Source organism: Alligator mississippiensis, chromosome 2 (assembly GCF_030867095.1).
Source record: "Alligator mississippiensis isolate rAllMis1 chromosome 2, rAllMis1, whole genome shotgun sequence".
NCBI classification, from domain to species: Eukaryota; Metazoa; Chordata; order Crocodylia; family Alligatoridae; genus Alligator; species Alligator mississippiensis.
Window position 1 is genome coordinate 213,725,648 of NC_081825.1, and position 20,854 is coordinate 213,746,501.

The 20,854-nt window shown below is 43.2% G+C and overlaps 1 protein-coding gene across 1 annotated transcript in view; it reads right to left on the reverse strand.

Annotated features, from left to right (window-relative positions):
• Nucleotides 1-20,854, reverse strand: part of NAV2 (neuron navigator 2) — a 417,342-nt gene that overhangs the window by 288,276 nt on the left and 108,212 nt on the right. The window lies entirely within an intron of this gene.

Genomic DNA, 20,854 nt, shown 5'->3' on the forward strand with positions numbered 1-20,854 from the left:
CGATTTCTTTCTTTACCTAAGTATTTTGTGTTTTCTTTCTGCCATTTTTCTCCTCTGCAAGAATCCCTTTTAAAGGCTATTTCTAAGGAATATCAGTCACAGAGAGGCTCGATTTTCAACGTAGGCTCATAGGGCAGTTCTTCTTAGATGCAAAGACATCTTAACGTATGAGTTCTATCCATTCTAACACATTCCCAGTCTCTACTAGATCAACTGATTTTAAAATTCCTTACAGATATCTAATTATAGTGACTTACCCATAAAATAAAGCAACACCTCAAAACATAGCAAACAAATACAAATAAAGCAGTTAAATCAAGAGGTTTTAAAGATATGTATATCTTTTTTAAGGGCCACGTTCTCCTTCCCACACACTGTACCAACTATAACCATAGTAAATACAGTGTTCATAGACAATAAAATAAAGTAACCTATGATTATTTTTCACTTATTTGGTGGTGGAGGATTCCAGACACTAACAGAACCAACTCCTATAGCATATAAAGAGGAGTAGCCACTTGTTAATATAAGAACCCTGAAAAATGGAATGAAATGTTGCTATCTCCTAAAAAATGCTGAGAGTTTGGGAGTAAAAATAAATGAATTTATGAATTCAAACAGACCACAGTCAAGAAAAACATTAAGAAAAGTGAAACCTGAAAATGGATAACAAGAGGAACAAAACCACAGAGCTGTAAGCTACTCCATGTGCCTGCCCACAAAAAAACCCAAGCAATTTACAGGGCAGATGAGCACGGTATGCCTGGAAGACCAACCGGACCTATGTCATAGCATGCTTGGGGTCTACACGTACCACTGAACCAGTACACTGTGAACCAGTTCAAAAGGGTACCTGTTATTCCAGATGCCCTTTTAAACCATTCCAGGTAGCTTTAAACCAGTTTAACAGGCTTGTATATCTGTCTGTTTCAGGTTTAAACTGTGTTTAAACAAGACTAAGTTAGATGTGCCCATATCCTAAAAATGCTTAACAAAGACAGAGCTTTTAGATAAATCTGCTGAGCTTGATTCTCCTCATTAAGAACTATTTTAAACAAATATACATGAAAATCAAGACCACTGAACTATTTTTGGAAACTTGTAGGATTGTGATGTTGATTTTAACCTGACTAAAATTAAAGTTAATCAAAGGCACAGTAAATAGATCATTATCAACTTAGCAGATAGGGTATTCTACATCCATTGCTGGTAGAATTACAGTCAGGTAGTCTGGGATCTATATTAATGGGACAGTTTGGTTAGTCATTTAACTTCAAGGTAAATGTACATATTAATTCAACTTTGATTTTGGAATCCTCCCAAACAAATCACAATGTTCACCTACATTACTATGAATTAAGTTGTTTCTTCTAATCACACTGTGCTAATGAGTGTCATTAGTAACTCAGGTAAAACACATTCATTGAGCTATGCCAGTGTCAACTATTAGTACACTAAACAGGCGCAGAAGGGAGACCACTATACGGTCTGCTCTTGTTCCAAACAAGAAAGTATGACAGACAGACATTTTTCATATAGGTTTTGTGAAAAAAATTTTTAAAAATTAAAACAATCTGTAGAGGCTTATTTCTATATCAGGATCAGTTCCTTGATTTACTGGAACAGAACTCAAAACACATTTTGGGCCAGATTCTGCCCTGTATCCTATGCCTTAACAGGTACTCCAGTGGTGCATACAAGCTTAAGAGAGCATGCAGACTATGCTTTCTAGGTCTTCTAGAAAATTAGGGTTGCAAGGGACCTCATGGACACAGTATTCCAGGTGTGGCCTCACCAGTGCAGAATAAAGGAAAATAATCATTTCTCTTGGTCTGCTAGCAAAGCTCCTACTAATGCAGCCCAGTATGCTGTTAGCCTTCTTCATAATAAGGGTACACTGTTGGTTCATTGTCCACTGTAACCCTCAGGTCCTTTTCTGCAGAGCTATGCTTAACCAGTCAGCCCCCAGTCTGTACCAGTGCATGGGACTGTTTCGTTCTAAGTGCAGGTCTTTGCACTTGTCCTTATTGAACATCATGAGATGGCAGAATCGAGGCCTTTACAAACAATGGGCTGGATTCTAATTTTCTATGAATATAAATAAAGGTCACTAAGTAAATAAAGGAATTATATAGGTATAAAATCAGAATATATAGGTATAAAATCAGAATAAGTGAGAAGAGAATCAGAAGTACCCTCATCTTCAAGAACTAAAAGCCAACTTCTAAACCCACCAAGTAAGTGCCAGTATTCTTTCTTCCCTCCTTGAGAGGGAACACTGGACAGAGATAGAGAGAGGGAGAGAGAGAGAGAAGAAAATCTTTGCTTTCCTCTCCCCCACTACAACTAGCAATTGGCTGTTAATTAAAAAAGGGTAAGGTAGAGATGGCAGGGCATGAAAGACTTCTTTCTTAGTAAACATCTTAATAAGCATATTGAGACTCATTAATATTTTTCTCTTTGTATTTTATTTTCACGTAACAAGATCTGGAAAACAATGTCGACAATTGTGCTGACCATAACACTCAAGTGTTGAATAACATTTTATGGTTTTCCCTCATTTGTCCTCCACTTCCACCTTTACATTTCAGATTAAACGGGATATGCATTTACTATTAAGCTAGCAGTATTGTGCATTTTAAAAACAAAACAGGCTGAAACATCTCAGTGGAATACATCTCAATGAAAAACATCTCAGTGAAACAAATGCTGACTACATATGAGTAACTGATTTCCATTGTCAGGAAAAAAGTCCTCACATAACAGAATAAGTTCTTTAGATCCTTAGGCAAGAAAACATTTTCATGATAGAAAAATATGGTTTTAAATGTGTAAGAATGTTAAAGAACTAGGACTAGGCAATCCCAACATGGATCAAAGGGGGCAAGAGTGCTCAAAAGCCCCCATGGCTTACCAAAAGCATCCAGGAACGTCTCAAAGCTAAAAAGGAGGCATACACCCAATGGAAGGGAGGGGCCATCACCAGGGAGGACTATACCTCCATTGCTTGGGATTGTAGGGGGGCTGTTAGGAAGGCCAAGGCGGAGGTGGAACTGGGACTAGCGACCCAGATCAAGGATAACACGAAATCCTTTTTTAAATACATAGGGAGTAGAAAGAAGGTTCAGGGTAACATGGGGCCTCTGCAGGACACGCTAGGAAATCTGGTGGTCTCACCAGACGACAAAGCTAGCCTATTTAACAATTTCTTTGCGTCCAATTTTCTGAGCAGGGACCAAGTCATCCCCACCACCAGGATCCCCAGTGGTCCCAGGGGAGGCACAGTCAGGCCCAGGGTCAGAGAGGACCTAGTCAGGGAACTTCTGGAGGGACTGTATGTGTTCAAATCAGCAGGTCCTGACGATCTTCCCCCCCCCCCCCCCCGAGTGCTGAGGGAATTAGCAGAGGTCATTGCAGGACCCCTGGCACAGCTTTACAAGCACTCATGGTGCTCTGGCAAGGTGCCAGAGGACTGGAAAATGGCCAATATGGCCCCCATTTTCCAAAAACGGAGGAAGGAAGACCCAGGAAATTATAGGCCTGTTAGTCTTACCTCAGTCCTGGGGAAGCTCTTTGAGAAAATTATCCAGGTGCACATCTGCGAGGGGCAAGCAGGGGAGTGTATGCTTGGGGGTAACCAACATGGGTTCATTAGAGGCAGGTCCTGTCAGACCAACCTGGTGGCCTTCTATATCCAGGTCACAAAATCGTTGGACACAGGTGTCGTGGTGGACATAGTCTTTCTGGACTTTAGGAAGGCCTTCGACACTGTCTCTCACCCCATTCTCGTTAAAAAATTAGGAGATTGTGGTGTCGATGCCTACACAGTCAGATGGGTCACCAATTGGCTGGAGGGCCACACCCAGAGAGTGGTGGTGGATGGGTCATTTTCTACCTAGAGCGATGTGGGCAGTGGGGTTCCCCAGGGCTTGGTCCCTGGGCCTGCACTGTTCGACATTTTCATCAGCGACTTGGACAAGGGAGTGAAAACCACCTTGTTCAAATTCACAGATGACACTAAGATGTGGGTAGAAATGGGCATGCTAGAAGGGAGGGACAGGCTGCAATTGGATCTGGACAGGTTACAGGGGTGGGCGGATGAGACTAGGATGGGATTCAATACTGGCAGGTGCAGGGTACTATACCTAGGGAGAAAGAACCAGCAGCATACCTACAGGCTGGGGAACTCCCTTTCTCATCAGCACAGGGGCAGAAAAGGATCTTGGAGTCATTATTGATTCCAAGAGGAAGATGGGCCGCCAATGTGGGGACGCAGTCAGGAAAGCCAACTGCACCTTGTCATGCATCCACAGATGCATCATGAGCAGGTCCAAGGAGGTGATTCTTCCCCTCTATATGACATTGGTCAGGCTGCAGATGAGGTACTGTGTCCAGTTCTGGGCGCTGTACTTCAGGAGGGATGTGGACAACATTGAGAGGATCCAGAGGAGGGCCACTTGCATGATCAGGGGGCAGCAGGGCAGGTGCTACAAGGAGAGGCTACAAGACCTGAACCTGTTCAGCCTCCACAAGAGAAGGCTGAGGGGGGATCTGGTGGCTGTCTATAAACTGGCCAAGGGAGACCAGCAGGCAATGGGAGAGTCCCTGTTCCTCCGAGCACTACTGGGAGTAACAAGGAATAACGGCCATAAGTTGACGGAGGGTAAATTCAGGCTAGATATCAGGAGGCACTACTTCACAGTCAGGGCGGCTAGGATCTGGAACTAACTTCCAAAGGGTGCTTGCTCCTACCCTGGGGGTCTTTAAAAGGAGGCTAGATAGACACCTTGCTGGGGTCGTTTGATCCCAGCATTCTTTCCTGCCCATGGCAGGGGGTCAGACTTGATGATCTGCTCAGGTCCCTTCCGACCCTACCAACTATGAAGCTATGAAACTATGACTGAAGTTACCTTAATTTTTGCTGCAGCTGCTATAAATAAACTGGAATCACACAATACACATTTCTTAAAGGAATTAATTGAAGTTTGCACTACATAGGAGCCCTGGGTTTGAAGCATATTGCACAAAATGTTCGTATCTCAACAATACAATCCTAAACCAGAAGTCTCCAGTAATGTTTCCTGATTTGCAAAAACACTGGAAGGTTTCTGTGACAAAATTGAGTCATTTCTATCAGGTACCTGAGTTAGACTCTGTATTTTTCTTAAGAACATGTTCTCCATTTCATTGTTTCTGGAAAAAGAAATTCAGGCAGAGGTTGCAACCTCTTCTGTTTGCATTTTGGGTTAAACTGTGTGGAGGCCAGACTTCCTATCCGAGCAGGAATTATGCATATTCTAAAAGACACTTTACCTCCTTGAGCCTGGACAACACACAGATTTCCAATGATTATGGGAAACCAGACTGGTTTCTTTGAAAGTTTCATCAATATTGCCAAGTTTCTGCAGAACATTTATATTTCTAAGAATTGGCATTTTCCAATGGAAGAAAAGACACTGCTGGAAATTTTCTAACTTGCTCTAATCCTGTGATCTAATCTCTTTGGGAGGTCTCCTGGTAGGAAATTGATAGCATTGACACATGAATGATGAGAGAACAATATTTTTACCTGATACATACAATACAAAAATCAGGAATGAAACAAGCATAGAAAACTCTCCAGCTCATGAATACAACCATCAGTTTGCCCCTTGTATTCTACTTTCCTGTTGCTCTTGCTGTCCTCGAGAGTATGCCAGTATGAAATCAGAAAACCAAAGAAACATAAGGAAGAAGAAAGGTCATGCAGCTTTCACATGCTTTCTATTTGCTGATACAGAAGTGTTTTTTCACAAACCGCACACTATGCTTTATAATCTCAAAAAAGGACAATTCATTAAACATTCACCTATAAGATTCTCATCCTCATATGGTATTAGGATCCCACAAATGCAATATTCTCTCTCAGTGACAGGCTATTTATGATGACCATGGATCCTGGTTTTCTCTGATTTAAAAAAATCCCCAATTTTCAATTTAAAAAACTAACCCCAAATCCACATCATTTCATAATTAAAATTAAACACCACTAATATATATATAGGACCCCTGAGGGGGACTTGTTTTGGGTTAATTAGAGCTGAAGGCCCAGGTGGCCTGTCTGACCTGAGACAAAAGTCAAGTGACGACTGCCATGAATCCATTAAAAATCCATCTGCTGATTGCATGATTGTTTTAATCAGCACAAAACTGACCAACTGTAGAGAAAAACAGTGCAGTGGGAAGGAACAACTTGAATTGGAAACAACCTGATAAAGGAAACACAGTGCAGCTGAGGATAGTCGAACTTGGATGTGAAAAAATGTTGCGAAGAGAGGCAAGGCAGGTGATAATATGGCCATGACAATATGGCGAGTTAGTCACCACCACCTGTAGCTTGGTTTTGGTCAAGTCTATTCCTCTCAATGACCTTAAGAAGGGAATCATGGCCTGGTCAGACCAAGAATTCCTCGAATGGTCACAGTGCTGAGCTCATTTGGTGAGCTACCACAGCATTGACCTTGGCTTGGTGTGGCAGGGCACTATGTGTGCCTGCCACTTTAAGGGCCTGGAGCTGGCAGCCACCAGGTGCCTGACGAGGGCAGCCATTTTGGAGTTAAGGGCTGCCTATATAAACAGGGCAGTTTGGCTGCTGGAGGCCAGGCAGCAACATTGCCTGGCCGGAGGGCTGCTGAGATCATCTGGAGATAAGGGAGGAGCTATAGGGGATGGTAAGGAGGCTCCTGGTCCTGGGCATGACCTAAAACTGCACCCTGCCGGGAGTGGGTGGCCTGGTGGGGCTCTCAGTGGCGCGGGAGCCCCCAGGAAATGCCAGGCCAGTTACCACCCCGGTGAAAGGCGGGTCGGGGCACCTTAACCCCTAGCCCCCACCACCAGGTGGGTAACCCCTGTGTTTGTGAAGGGCCCAGAGGGCGGACCCTGAGAGAGAGTGAGGGGCTAGAGACCCGACCCGAACAAGAGAGTACCCTCGACTGGCCCATGCTGGGGCCAGGACCAGGAGGGTCAAAAGGGCCAGGGGCCCACCGCAAGGGACGCCCAAGAGCCAGGGGCCTGGGGTCCCGACTGGCCTGGAGGTGGGCCAGGGCTAGTAGCCAGAGGTCCTGGGGGGACCACACCCGAGAGGGGAAAATGGTTTCGGGGGGCTAGTAGCCCGAATGAAGGCGGAGAGGCCGTCTGATTGGAGGGATCATGGAGGGGTCCTGTTAGGATGATTCTGGGGCCCAGTGTGGGGGCCGGTGAGGATATGACCATCAAGATGCCATCTGCGAGGCTTGGGCTGCGGTACTGGGGAGGAAAGGAGCTGCAGAGAGCGCCCCCTTGGCATTGGGGCACCAAAATGGGTAGCCTCCTGCTTGAGTGACATCAATTAGTGAATCAATTACATCAAGGTGTGGCGGGCGAGAAGGCGGGCAGTTGGCCCAAGAACAGGTGGGCGGGCCACAGAGATCGGCCCTGAGGAGACCCCCTGTTACACTTGGGGATCTGTCAAATCCCAATTTCAGCTTGAAAGCCTTAAAGGGCAGCAGCAGAAACCTAGGGGCTTTTACTGCTTGCCCCAAATGGCCATCAGTGCTTAACACCCATAGGAGCTGGACAGACCATTAGTGCTTAACACCCTATGCAGGCTGTCAGCACCACCTCTGGCCTGGGGAAGGGCATGACATATCTCAGCTGGCCAATTCCAGCTCCAATGAGGGCTTGCCAACACTATACCATGTGCCCAATGGTCATTAGTTGCTTGGAGAGAGGAAAGTACCTGCAGGTAGTGCCCCTATTCAGAATGTGAGGACCTACACCATTTGCCCTGAGCATATGCCACTCATATACAGCATGGCAGTGGTTATGGCCAACAGCAAAGGCTGTTGGAAAAAAAGGGTTTCTGCTATAAATACTCCCAGGTGCTAGCAAGGCTACCAGGGCCCAGGGGAACCACTGATTGCACTGAGCACCAGATTTAGAGACCACCCCTCATGTCAACCTGTAACAGGAATCACGGGCAGGTACTGGGCTCAATCCTGCTGTGGCCACATAACTAGACCATCACCTCTTCAGGAGTTGCCTCCATCTTAAGAGAGTCATAGCTGAAATATACCAAGAACCATGTCTTAACTAGTATGGGACTTCTCCTTAATGGTGGTCTTACCTCCCTGAAATCTATACATTGGCTGCATTTCTGGTAAATTAAACTAAGTCATTCAGCAACACTATATGCAAATAAAAGAAGGCAAAGAAGAAGCATGAGAGAGGAAGAAAAACATTACCCATTAGATAAGACAAAAGATAGTTTTTAAAGAATAAATACTTTTGTGGTGGTGGTAATAAGCCAGTCACCAGCTGACAACTGTCAATCCTTCCAGATCATGGTGTATGCGTGAGAGGTCACCCAGACCTTCGACACATATGCCTAGGCAGGTGTTTTGGAGGAGTGAAGGCTGTCCACCTCCCCTTTAGACCACTGAGACAGAATCCAAAGGCCAGGCTGAATCCAGACATTTGGTGCCTCCATGGCTATAGTTGTATAAGCATCCAAGAACTGAATACAGGTCTCCAGTGCAGCAGACAAGGATTCTACCGCTGAACCACATAGGACTCCATCAGCTGACAGAGGTTATTGTTACAGAGAACTGCTGAAACCTTATTGAAGCTGATCAGCATGATAGCACTTTTTATTTAGAAGAATATAGATCTGTAGCATCCCGCTTATTTGAAGGAAACACAACTTTTTGCATATGCTTTGAAAATAAACAGTATAGCATCAGATAAATACCTGACTCCATCAATGTTTCTTCCCAAGAGAACAAGCTGCAATCTGGCTGACTGCTCAGGTTAAGAGAGAGAATTTTATGATGAAACTTCACCATCTAGTCCAGAAGACTGGACTATACAGACCACTAATCTGATCAAGTATGATTAATCCTGTATAATCCCTTCCATCCATTCATTATTCCTCTAATTTAAAAAATACAACCCCGAGAGACATGCTTTTCTAAACTTATTCCCTATTCACATTTAATATGCTAGTACTTCCACACAGCTACTCCGCTCAGATGGAGTCTCTGATATCTCTACTTTCTTATGCATCAGCCCTGTGCAGCCAAGCTGAAGAACTATATAATAAACCAAGATTAAAGAAAACGATTCATGAAAATGCATATTGCAAGTACATACCTGGGTAATCAGCAGATTGAAACAGCCACCACATGAAAAGAAAATTCACGCGCGTATATTCATATTACAGTTGATATGCAACACAATCTAACCTGAAGTACTTATTATCACTGCAGTAGAGATATTGTCACTGTCTAGTACACGCATAGAATATTCCTTTCTGCTTTACTATTAAAATGGAATAACAGTAGCACAAAATTAAACTTGTGATATTCTTGGACTTCATCAGGTAGAGGAATCTTCATTTAAGAGAAGTGGTGAACTGGACAAAGACTGGATAAATCCAGACTGAACAACACACTAGACAATACTCTGACAGTAGCAATTCTACATCAGCAAATGGATGGACAAAATGTCTTACTAGGTTATTTGCATCTTTCATTATTATGATTTTCACCTTTAATTGCACCCCACAATTAGGTGCACACAAACTGTCCTCCTGTCATGTCACTCTTGCATCCCCCACTGGGGTTGTCTCATTTTACAATGCCAGGAAGAGAACATTATCCAAGAGAAGAAAATTGTTATTCTGTGTGCTGAAATCCATTTTTATGTTTGCTGGCCAAATTGCAAACACAGCTTCTTAGCTTTTTATTTAAAATTTACTTTAACATAAACATTAAACGTGAAACATTGAGGTGAGTGGAATATTTTTTAAGCCAAGCAGTTGAAGTAATAAGGTCTCCACGAGAAAAAATATATATTTACTTATTAAAATCTTTTTTCTTTAATTCTAAAGGATTGAAGCATCTATTTGCTACTATAAACGTTACATCATCGTATGGAGAACACATGTACAACTCAGAAAATTATTTTTTACAGGAAGTAACATATGTTTATGTGCTTTGTAGCACTTTTGTGCATGCAGTATTACCAAGGTCACTGCTCATTTTTAATAACTTGTCACTCTATATTCACTATTTGTTCTCATAGCATACATTAGGCTAATTATGGAAACCTTCCAGAAACCATTCAAAAGCTGCTTGTTACCAATCTTTGTGACCTATTGCACATAAATATGATCTCTAATATTGTTTTTCTTCATGTAAATACAGAGAAATCTGTACAATGATTGCTATTTTTAGGTACATGAAAAATATTTTAAACCACACATGAGTTTCAAATGTACAAGACATTTAAATACCTAGGAAAACGTTTATTTTTAAAAAAGGTAGGAAAATACCACTAACTCTTTTTAGTAATATATATTCAAATTTCTGGCAAAAAATATTTGTAGAAAACAAATTTAAAAATCACTTGTTGAAATCTTTATATCTAATTAAAGAACACAAACAATGCCATATGATTTATCTGACCAGTTGCATTAATTAACAATGTATGAATGGCAAACAGTAGAGAACTGATCCTAATCAATACATGGTGTTTTTAATGTTTTCAAACAATTTACTCACCCCTTAAAACTGAATAAATGTGAGAAAAATCACACTTTGAAAATGGCTATTCTGTGAGGAGTCTAAACCCATCCAATAAATTAGTTGTCGTGAATTATACATTCATTTTTAAGTAAGAATATCACAAAGAACATTATTACAGTTGAATCATTTCCCTATACCATAACCCTCAATAAACCACAGTGTAAATACCATAATTACATACTGACAAACTGTCTTATCGTGTAAATCAGCATGTTCTTGTAAAAGTTGTCAGTGATGTATCCATAATATAAACATCATAGTTGTTCTGTTATTCAAAAGCGAATACCATAAGCGAGCAGTCTAGCCACCAGGGCATGCCTTTGTGCTTGAGATCAATCAGTTGTAGGATCTGTTTAATACCATACTGAGCTGAGAGCTATTCTACTCTTGTAGAGGGACATATTCAGGGATTGGGTAGTATTCCCCCCCACCTTTTTCTTTCCTGATACTAACAATGCAATGTGCTAAAGCAAAATGAAAGAAAATAGGAAAAGCATTTTTCTTTTCTTTCAATCCACTTAATATGAATTAGGGACGCAATGTTTTAAATATTTAGTGTGCTTTGATTTATAGCCAAAATACTATGCATGAACATAAACAAAGTCTTGAGTCCTTCCATGGCATTGGTCTCCAAACTTTTTAAGCAGAAGATCACCTTTGGCATTTAAAAGCTACCCAAGATCTGCCGTGCACCTCCACCCTCCCCCTCCTCCCCTGCCCAGCAGGTAAGTCTGTGGGGAGGGAAGGGGGAGGGCGCAGAGCAATGCAGAGGGATAAAAAATTGTTTGGGGGCATGCCTCCCCAGCAGGTAAGTCCCACCTGGCCAGGGCCCCACTCAACATATCCTTGTTCCTGCCCCTGCGGCACTGTCTCTCACTGTGGGGGCCTCTATCTAGCCCTTGCCCCTTCCCTCCTCCAAGGACTGACCTGCTGGGCTGGGGAGCATGCATGCATGCATGCATGTGCACACACAGTTCGCCACCCAGCCTCGGATTGACTCCAAGAGAATCTGAGATATACCAGTGGATTGAGATCTACTGGTTGGTGACCACTGCTCTAGGGTTTTAAAAAAATAAGATACATTGTTTATAAAGAAAAAGAATGAAGGACTAAATAGGTCATTGGATTGAAAACTGGTAGGCTTTTCTCTCTTTTTATTTGAAAAAATTGAGAAAATATGCTAAGGATTCCTGCTTTCCCAGTGCTTTTCAAAACAATCATTCTTATGAAATCTCTTGACTTCTATATATCTCAAACAGAAGTTCAGGTCTCTTTTTGGCAATCCTGAGCCAACTATACAGGTGTAGTACATATTCCCAAGAATTTTAAAAGGCTTTCCCCTTTGATGCTTATGGATTAGTTATTCAGGCTAGACATAGACATTCAAAAATCCAGAGCAGAGTCTGAATTGATTCAAACTTTGCAGGTTAGTCAAACATGATTGAACTGGTTTGCAAGTAGACAGATATTCACTTTTCATTCTGGAAATGCAGGCAGATGCCTGCAATGGCTCAGGCCAGAAGAGTGAGGAGGGGTTTAAACCTCCAACTTGGCCTGCAGAGTTTCGAGGGTTGGGGAAGAGGAAGTGTGGCCAGGCACAGACATGGCCAGACCACCGTGGCAGGGGAGGAGAAGGAGGGGGAGAGTCCTACCCACTGCAGCGGCTCCATGATTGCTTCTGGGCACACAGCTCTGCTGCCCAGCCCTGGAGGGGGACCCTTCCTTCTCCTCCTCCCCCTGCCATCACCATGGGGGCGGATTCTGTGAGGTGCTAGACTCTTCCACGGCGGGGTGGGGAGGGAGGCTCTGTGTGGCACTGCCCGGCCCAGCCCAGTAGCAGTGAGCTACCAGGTCCTGCTCAGAGGTACTGGCAGTCCCAAAGCCTGGCAGCCACCTGCCACAGGGACTCACTGCAGACACGTGAGCCCCCACAGCACCTCCAAGCCAGCCAGGTAACCCACCACCTGTCCAGGCACCACCTGTGTGCACCAGACCAGTCTGCTCTCAATGACAGGGCTCAGCTTCCCTGTCACTGAGCCATAGCTGCTGAGCCCCAGGCTGGCCCCACCAGGTGGCTACCTTGGCCAGGGATAAGCAGGGCCGAGCAGCTCAGTGTCAGCTGCTCCCCTGGCCAGGGTGGGCCAGGCCAGGCAGTACCGCACAGGGCCCCCCTCCCCGTGGCAGCACCACATCCCCACAGCAGCACTGAGTCCCCCTCTGGGGCTAGGCAGCACCACATACAGCCCCCCTCCCTGCCCCACATCGGCAGGGGGGGAAGGAGGAGGAGGAAGAGTCCCCCTCCAGCACCGGACAGAGACACCCTCCCTGCCCTGTGGCGGGGGGAAGGGGAGTAGGAGGGGGAACAGTCCCCCTCTGGGGCCAGGCAGCACCACACAAAGCCCTGCTCCCCACCCCTCAGTGGTGGGGGGAAGCAGAAGTGGGGCTGCTCCACCCTGGCTGTGGTCCCCTAGTGGGGGCTGGGTGGGAATGAATTTGCCAATGGGACAGGGAAGGGATGGGGGGAATAAAGCCCCTCTGTGCTTGCGCTCCCCAGATCACCCTGCCAGAGACTGCTGCCCCTGTCCCGCCCCTCATTGCTCCAATGGCAGGGGCAGGAGTGTAACCAGATGCCATCCTGGCATGGCCCCATTAATGGGAAGTGGGAAGGAAGGGAGGGAGGGGGTTAATTCCTTCCTCTGTCCCTTCTGACCCCAGGAACCACAACAGGGGTCTGCCAGCCACTACTGCCGCCTCCACCTCCACCACTCATCTGCAGACAGGCAGATGCTGGCTGTGGTGGGGAGGGGGAGAGGGGAAGGAGGGAAGAATTAACCCCCTCCTTGCCCACTTTACCTTAATGGGGCCATGCTGGGACACATCTGGCCAAGTTCCCATCCCTGCACAGGGTAGAGAGCAGAGGGGCAGGGCCAGCCCTGCTCATTAGAGCAGCTAGCACAGCCCAGCCCAGGCCTGCAGAGCATGCTGGGATGCTGGATGACTCTGGTTTAACTTTAACCAGGAAGGAGTCTGGGACAGAAGTTGCATAAACCAGTTTGACCCAAATCAGTTAAGTCTGATACTACATTCAACCAGGTATTCTTAAACCAGTTTTGGCCATTTTAAAACTGATTTATGTGCCCTGAATGTATGTTCTGTTGCAGGTTTAAATCAATTTCTGATCACTTAAACCGGTTTATGTGTAACTCCTATCCCTAGCCTCAAAGTTCCAGTGTCAAGGGACAATTACAAACCTATTCCACTTGCTTAACTTATCTTCTGGTTACCCTTCTGAAATAAATTGTCATAAAGATTTGTTCCAGCATTAGTTTAAACAAGTTCTATACAGTCTCTATGCACTGAAAAAGGAAGTCTTTAAAGAATATATAAGCCTTTATGTTCAGTGAGGAGAACACTAAGCTGTGTTGTCTCTTCAGGTCAGAAGATGATTTCTTAAACATCGTATTTGAAGAAAGATCCAAGTGACATTTCCATCTGGTCTAGGAAACCATGTGTCACTTCAGAGACAATGCAGGGAACTGTTATTCCTACACTATGCTGAGATAGCCTAAGCATTCCTGTCACGGGATGGCCTGGCTCTGTGAGGGATGTGGGCTTTGTCTCTCAGCTGTGACTAATTAGCTTCCTCCCAAGTGATGGCTTTGAGGTCAGAGATCAGGCAATAGTTGGCATATGATCTGTTAATACTACTGCTATTAGTAATAATAACAATAATATAGCACTATAGTCCCAGAGGCCCTTGTCTACCTCCTCTATCTCCATCCATTCCCATCTGTTGTGTGTCTTCATTCTCTAGTCATTTAAATTCTGGAGATCTGACACATCATCTAGTCATCTTCATCTTGTGACCTGTTCCTTATATAAAAGTCCAGTTCTTGCAACTGATCTTGAGTTGAATGTTTGATTTTGAGAAACAATCCCATCCCACCCTAAAAGAAAGGGAATGTTCTGTCCATCTTGGGAGTCTTATTTAATGCACTGGCCAGTAAGTCGGTTACCTCCCTCACAGGTTCGTTCTCCTTAGGCTCCTACTTAGGTTGGTTTATAGGCCTTAACCTGATAACAATCTGGACAGGGTTTTAGAAAACAGAATAGATTGCTATTCCCACCTCAGCTTGTAGTTTCCTTGCTTGAAAAAAAGATTTGCACTGTTGTCAAGTGACTGCTTCTGGAAGCTACTTAATATGGCCATGTCAGGCTCCAAAGGCCAGGCAACAAGCAAAGTGGCCAGAAAATACTAAGACCTAGTACCTCCAAGAAGGATGAATACACTCCTTTTAATGATGGAAGACTTGACAGGAATATTTCAATTTAAAACCTTTTAGTATTGTTTAGCTTTTCCAGGTAACACGCGGCAAATATGAACTCACTTATTTTAGCTAACTGTAAAACCATTTAATTTTAATATGCCAATGCAAAGCTAGCAGCTGAAGCGCCAAGTTTTACTCCTTGAGATGCCACTTGAAAAGCTAACATCTATGCCCACATCCTAATATCACAATGCTTGGATGTACCGTGCTTCCAATTATTATAATCTAACACTGCAACACTATACTTTTGCATCACCATAAACAAACTAAAGAACAGAAAGTTGCTATATCAGAAGGTCACAGGTACATTTAATCTGGAAGACCTCAAGCAAGGGGATGAGCAAGATGTCTACATGGCAGGATGCTTGAATTACCTGTGAGCAGGCTAGCTTGGGTATCAGAAGCAGTCCAGAGGAATTAACACAATGTTCCACACCAGCTAACAATCTGCTAAAAAGTAGGCTAAAGTGGTTATGTTGCTTCCATTACCCAACTTAGTTCAAGCATCTCAGCACAGCATACTGTTCTGTAGACATACCCCAAGAGAGAGAAAAATGAAAGAGAATTTCAATCCATGCTTCTCCTCAGTTTTGGCACCCTAGATCAGCATTTGCCAGTGGGCATCCTTAATTCAAGTAGCAGCTAAGAATGAGAGTTCTATATAAATATAGAATATTCTAAATGTAGCAATATAGAATATACACATCAAGTTGCTTAGTGATATTTTAACATTTTTTTTTTAAAGGAAAAGGAAATCTTTCTTTCCTTAAACATTTTTAATTTTTCAACAATTTCTAGTTAAAATAAATGTACTTTGAACTTCTCCCACCTATCTTTGTCAGTTACTCACTCATCAGACATTTGTTGCCTCTGAATGTTTCCTTTAGAAAGATTACCATGAATCAAGCTCTCATGAGTATGACTCAAAGAGACACCACAGCAACAGCTGAACACTATCTTTTTGACAGCAAATACCATAATTAGAACTGAGCAAGGGTGTTTTTTTTTCATTATTGGCTGACAGGGTTAGTCACACCAAAGGGCCCCACAAAAACTTGCATTACAATGCTATGCCTATCTTGCTGCACAGGGCTACTGAGGTTCACAATATTCCCAAAATTAGAGACAGTGTGTCAAGTGCCTCTTTATGGAAATACACACACACACACACACACACACACACACACACACACACACATACTGCTGCAAATTGTTTGTAAAGACAAAGCCCACCCAATTCTCTGTGAATATTATACAATGTATTTTACATACAGATGTTTTCCTGATTTTGACAGCATTATTAGCAGTCTCCTGCTGCACCTCCCTAGAATTTAGTAAAACAACCAAATCTGTAGTTCAAAGAATATGAAAATGTAAAAACCTAGGAATGAAGACGTGAAACCAGCAGGCTGATCTAAAAGAATAAGCCCACGAGCACACTGTCTCTGTTTCAAAGAAAACACTTTCAAGCAAGGGCTGTTTTAATGTAGCCCACCATTGCTATTTTTTGCCTATATCCCAAGAAGAATCCAATCTGCTATTCTGCTAAACTCGTGATAACAGTGTTACCAACTTTTTCTGCAGGGCAGAAAAAGCAAACAAAGTCAAGCTCTGGTTTCCAATATTTCCTATAGAGCTGTAATCAGGTATTTCTCACAATTCTAGGCTCTCTATTTTCCTCCAATAGAATTCAGAACTACATTACTTAACGGGGCATGGTTAGATAAGTGAAAGCAGAGCTTTGCACTTTCTATGAAGGATAAAGTTGGTTCCTCGCTCTTACCTTTCAGTTCCAAGTCCTTGCAGGACATATCTGAGGTGGTAGCACTCTCAGAATATGTCATGAACTCCTTTGCCTATTAAATAAATGCCATCTAGTCCTATCTAGTCCTTTATTGCAAGAAGACAGCAGAAAGGTATAGGGTGGAGTATTACCTGGACACGATTTTCTTGGGGCCTCAGCTTATTGGCAGATAGGGATCAACGGCAGACAGTGAATGTGTGGAACCACAGGGCCCCAAATGACTGTTTTGCTAAAGCTAAATCAGTTCTACTACTATTCAAGAAATGGTAGAAGCATTATGAATGAGGATCACAGGCCTAAATCCTTTTTTACCTAATAAGCATCTAAGTACTACTTAGACTTCTAAGGCCCAAATCCCACTTCACATCCAAGAAGTAGGAATGAGATTTAGTGCCACCTATGCAGATTTTGGAATGGATTCCACCCTGTGTAGCTGGACTTGTCCCACTGCACATGCTCAGAAGCAATCAAGTGTAGCCATCTAGCTGTCCAGCTCTACCTATGCTCTCTTGCAATCCTAACCACAGTGGGAAAGCATATACGTTCAAGCTTTTCTTAAACAAAGAAGGAATGGAGCAGCCCTCCCTTCCCTTCCACAAAGCTGAGATGAATGGGAGTGTGGCCAGGCCCTGGCAGGATGCTCTGATTAGCCCAGCAGGGAATTGATAACAGTGTTTATCACCCCATTAAGAAAATAACAGAGGGACATTACCAGCTACCTGTTGATTCTGCCTTTGTCACAGCACGGACTGAAGCCAGCATGTGGTCTGCTAGCTAATACACAGGTACCGTTCAGCAAGGCAGAGGGGTGCGGGAATTCCTGCTTAGCACAGAGTGGGCAGGGGGAGTGGGGAAGCAGCCTACAAGTCTCTGCCAGAGCTGCAGCCAAAGAGCAAAGGGAAGGGGCCAGCCCTGCTGTGGAGCAGAGAGCCCTGCCCAGCCCAGACAGCATGTCGGGATGCTGGGGGTATCTGGTTTAACTTAAAACCTTGCTGGACATTGCATAAACCGGTTTAACCCAAATCAGTTAAGTCTGATACTACATTCAACCAGATTTATCTCAAACCAGTTTCACCATTTTCAAACTGATTTATGTGCACTGAACATCTGTTCTGTTGCAGGTTTAAACCAGTTTCTGATCACTTAAACTGGTTTATGTGTAATGTTTGTTCCTAGCCCTAATTATGAAATAGGTCTGCAGTCACCAAGAAGGCTAGACTTCGTTGGGGCAGACTCCACCATTAGAGCAACTATTTGAGAAAGGAAAAGTAGCTAAAGACCACAAATAGGTATAGGTGACCATTCAGTCCGAGTTGGAGATGAGAAAGTTATTTTGACAAACATGGAGCCACATATGGGAGAGAAGAGAATTGGAAGAGTAAGAGTATTGGAAAAGGAAATAGTTTTCCACAATCCACTTAAAAGTACTGGCACAGGAGGTGCTAAAAAAGCACAGTAAAAAGCACCACTTCACTTTTAAACACAACTTTCCAAACAACACCACTTTTTAGGCTTAGCACTCTAGCAAATGAAAGACTAGATCCTACATGCTCACATCTACAACTCTAATTTTGTCTACAGAATTTAGTGGAACTGACTCATGATTTAATGTATTCATGTTTGCTGGATCAGGCCCTACATAATTAAAAATTAAGCAGCAGCTACCCAATGGTTATTATATTTTATTAAGTGTTCCTATCCGTTTAATATATTCAGCATTCTTGGAAATCTACTTGGAAGATGGGTAATTTAAACAACTACCACCAAACTATTTATTTCTATGCCTTAAAAGCCTTTTTACTTCTAACTGGGAAAGCTGATCTCATGCATATGCATACCACTCAAAACTGATTGGATGACTCACAGTGTGTAAATGCTTGCAAGTCTTTTCAGGATTGGGGCCTTAGACGGTCAAAACCTTAGTTTTTGTCTCTGTGTTTTGTTAGGCACTAAACACACTGTCTTAAATAAATACTAATCCCCGTGCTAATCCCTTAGATGTTATTTCTGAATCACTATGTCCATCTCTTGGACTATAAGAAATGTTTAATTCCTATTACTGATAGAAACTGCCTCTGAAGCCACCTGCATGACACATGGTGAAGTGACATGTTCATACAGAACAGCCCACATATTTTGTGAAGTGATGTTGACAATTGTGTTGGCACGTGCTAAACTCTGTTTCAATACTTCCTTTATTCACATTTTCCACACACAAATAAATCCTTTTCAAACTGTAGCCACACAGCAAGCCAAGCCAAGCAGGTGGCCACTTTACTCATACTCACTTGTGCACAACATTTTCAATCATGAATGGAAATGAAACAGTATTAACACCTGCAGAAATTCTCCTCCACATACACAAGTGAAAAGAAACAGATTTAGATTGTTGGGCTGATCAAAGTAACCCTCCCAAACCTTGTAAAAGCCTCAGGATCCGCCTTGGCCGCATTGAAGAGAAGGATCTAATCTCATGAATTATCTGTTTTCAGAAGGTAACTGCTCTCACAGCAAGAACAGTAACAAACTTACTGAGGGACTTTTTTTCAGCCTTTTGAAACAAGCTAGCAACAATGCTAAAGCACACTGATTTTTAATGGCATATATTTTATACAGGGAATAAACCCCATTTATTTATAACATAATACAAGATTGGCAAATAGATAAAGGGCCCCTCTGAAAAGGTTAGAAAGTCATATTACCAAAGAAGAAAAAAACCAAAACCCCAACTACAACAGCAACCAGCAAAGCTTAGGAAGTCTCTAACAACAGGAGAGAGGGAGACAAGAAACCAGTTAATCAGTTCACAGCATCACTGTAGTTGACAAGGAGCCAAGATCTGCTTACTGTTTTGTAATGATCACAGGAAAATTTACTTCTCCCACGAGCAGGGACCTGGAAGTTCACACTTATTGGCATATTTAACACGACTGCAGAATTGCCACAATCCAGCTTGCATGTCCTTCTCAGGGGGTCCACACTTCAATGATGAAACATACACTGGCATGTGAAGCTTGGATGTTTAATTTTAGCTGAAGTCATGCACACGCTGTGGTCAGATATTCTTACACAGTAACATCTTACAGTGTTAGCAATTCCTGCCCCTGCTCCAGCTTTTACTTTCCTCATCAGAAACCAGACACTTTGCTTCCCTTTGTCACCTCCTCCTGCTCAATGTGTCCCATCCTAAGTTTCAAACAACTTGTGTTTACATTGGACACCTTTTTTTAATCACCTTGCATCCACTGATTGACAAAATCTATTTGCAAGCAAACAAAAAAAAAAGTTTGGTTCCTGAAAACCTCTTTTGTGGGTTCAACCCTGCAGGCACAAAGAGGATTATTTAGAAAAGCCATGTGAGTTGCATAACTATTACATAATTACAAGTGACTATTACAATGCGAGTTCTTAACCAAATCCTTTGATCCAAGTACCTCCCCTCCCCAGATCTGAGAGAGTTTATAATCTGAGTGCAGATGCAAATCCAACTTTTGCAAATGGTCTTTGGCTTTATAAAACACCAGTCAAAAAATCTGGATGTAAGCAACCTGAAACTTTTCAGTGCTCACAATCGAGATCTGGATCAGAATTTTGAGACTGGAGGCTACCACCAGTGCAGGTAAAATATTTGAAGTTACATTGTGCTTCATCCTTTTATGGATACATGTGGATCCTTCCTGTTTCTCTTCCAGTTCCTGGAGCAGAACAAAATACGGTTCTCAGTGATAGTAGCCCTTGTAGTATCCCAGCCAGTGCAGATGGGTTGGGGGGGATGGAAAGGTGGTGGAGGGGAAGGGGAGTGGAAATATTAGAACCCACCCCCATGGCCAGTACTGCTGGTTAGATATATACAAGATATATACAGGAGACCATATTGTACATTATGAAACAGCATTTCCACCTCTGTTTCCCCTTTGCACAAGGGAGATACTAGAGCTGCCTTGGAGGGTAGAGGACTCCTCTAATTCTGAGTTAGTATGGGGCATCTGCAGCACCACCAACACAGGCCTTACATTTAAACATGCAATCTCCTTTTTAGTACACCCCATCCCTTCTGCTACTTCAGACCACCTCATTATTATTTCTACTGCAGTGATGCCTAAAGCCCGAACTACACT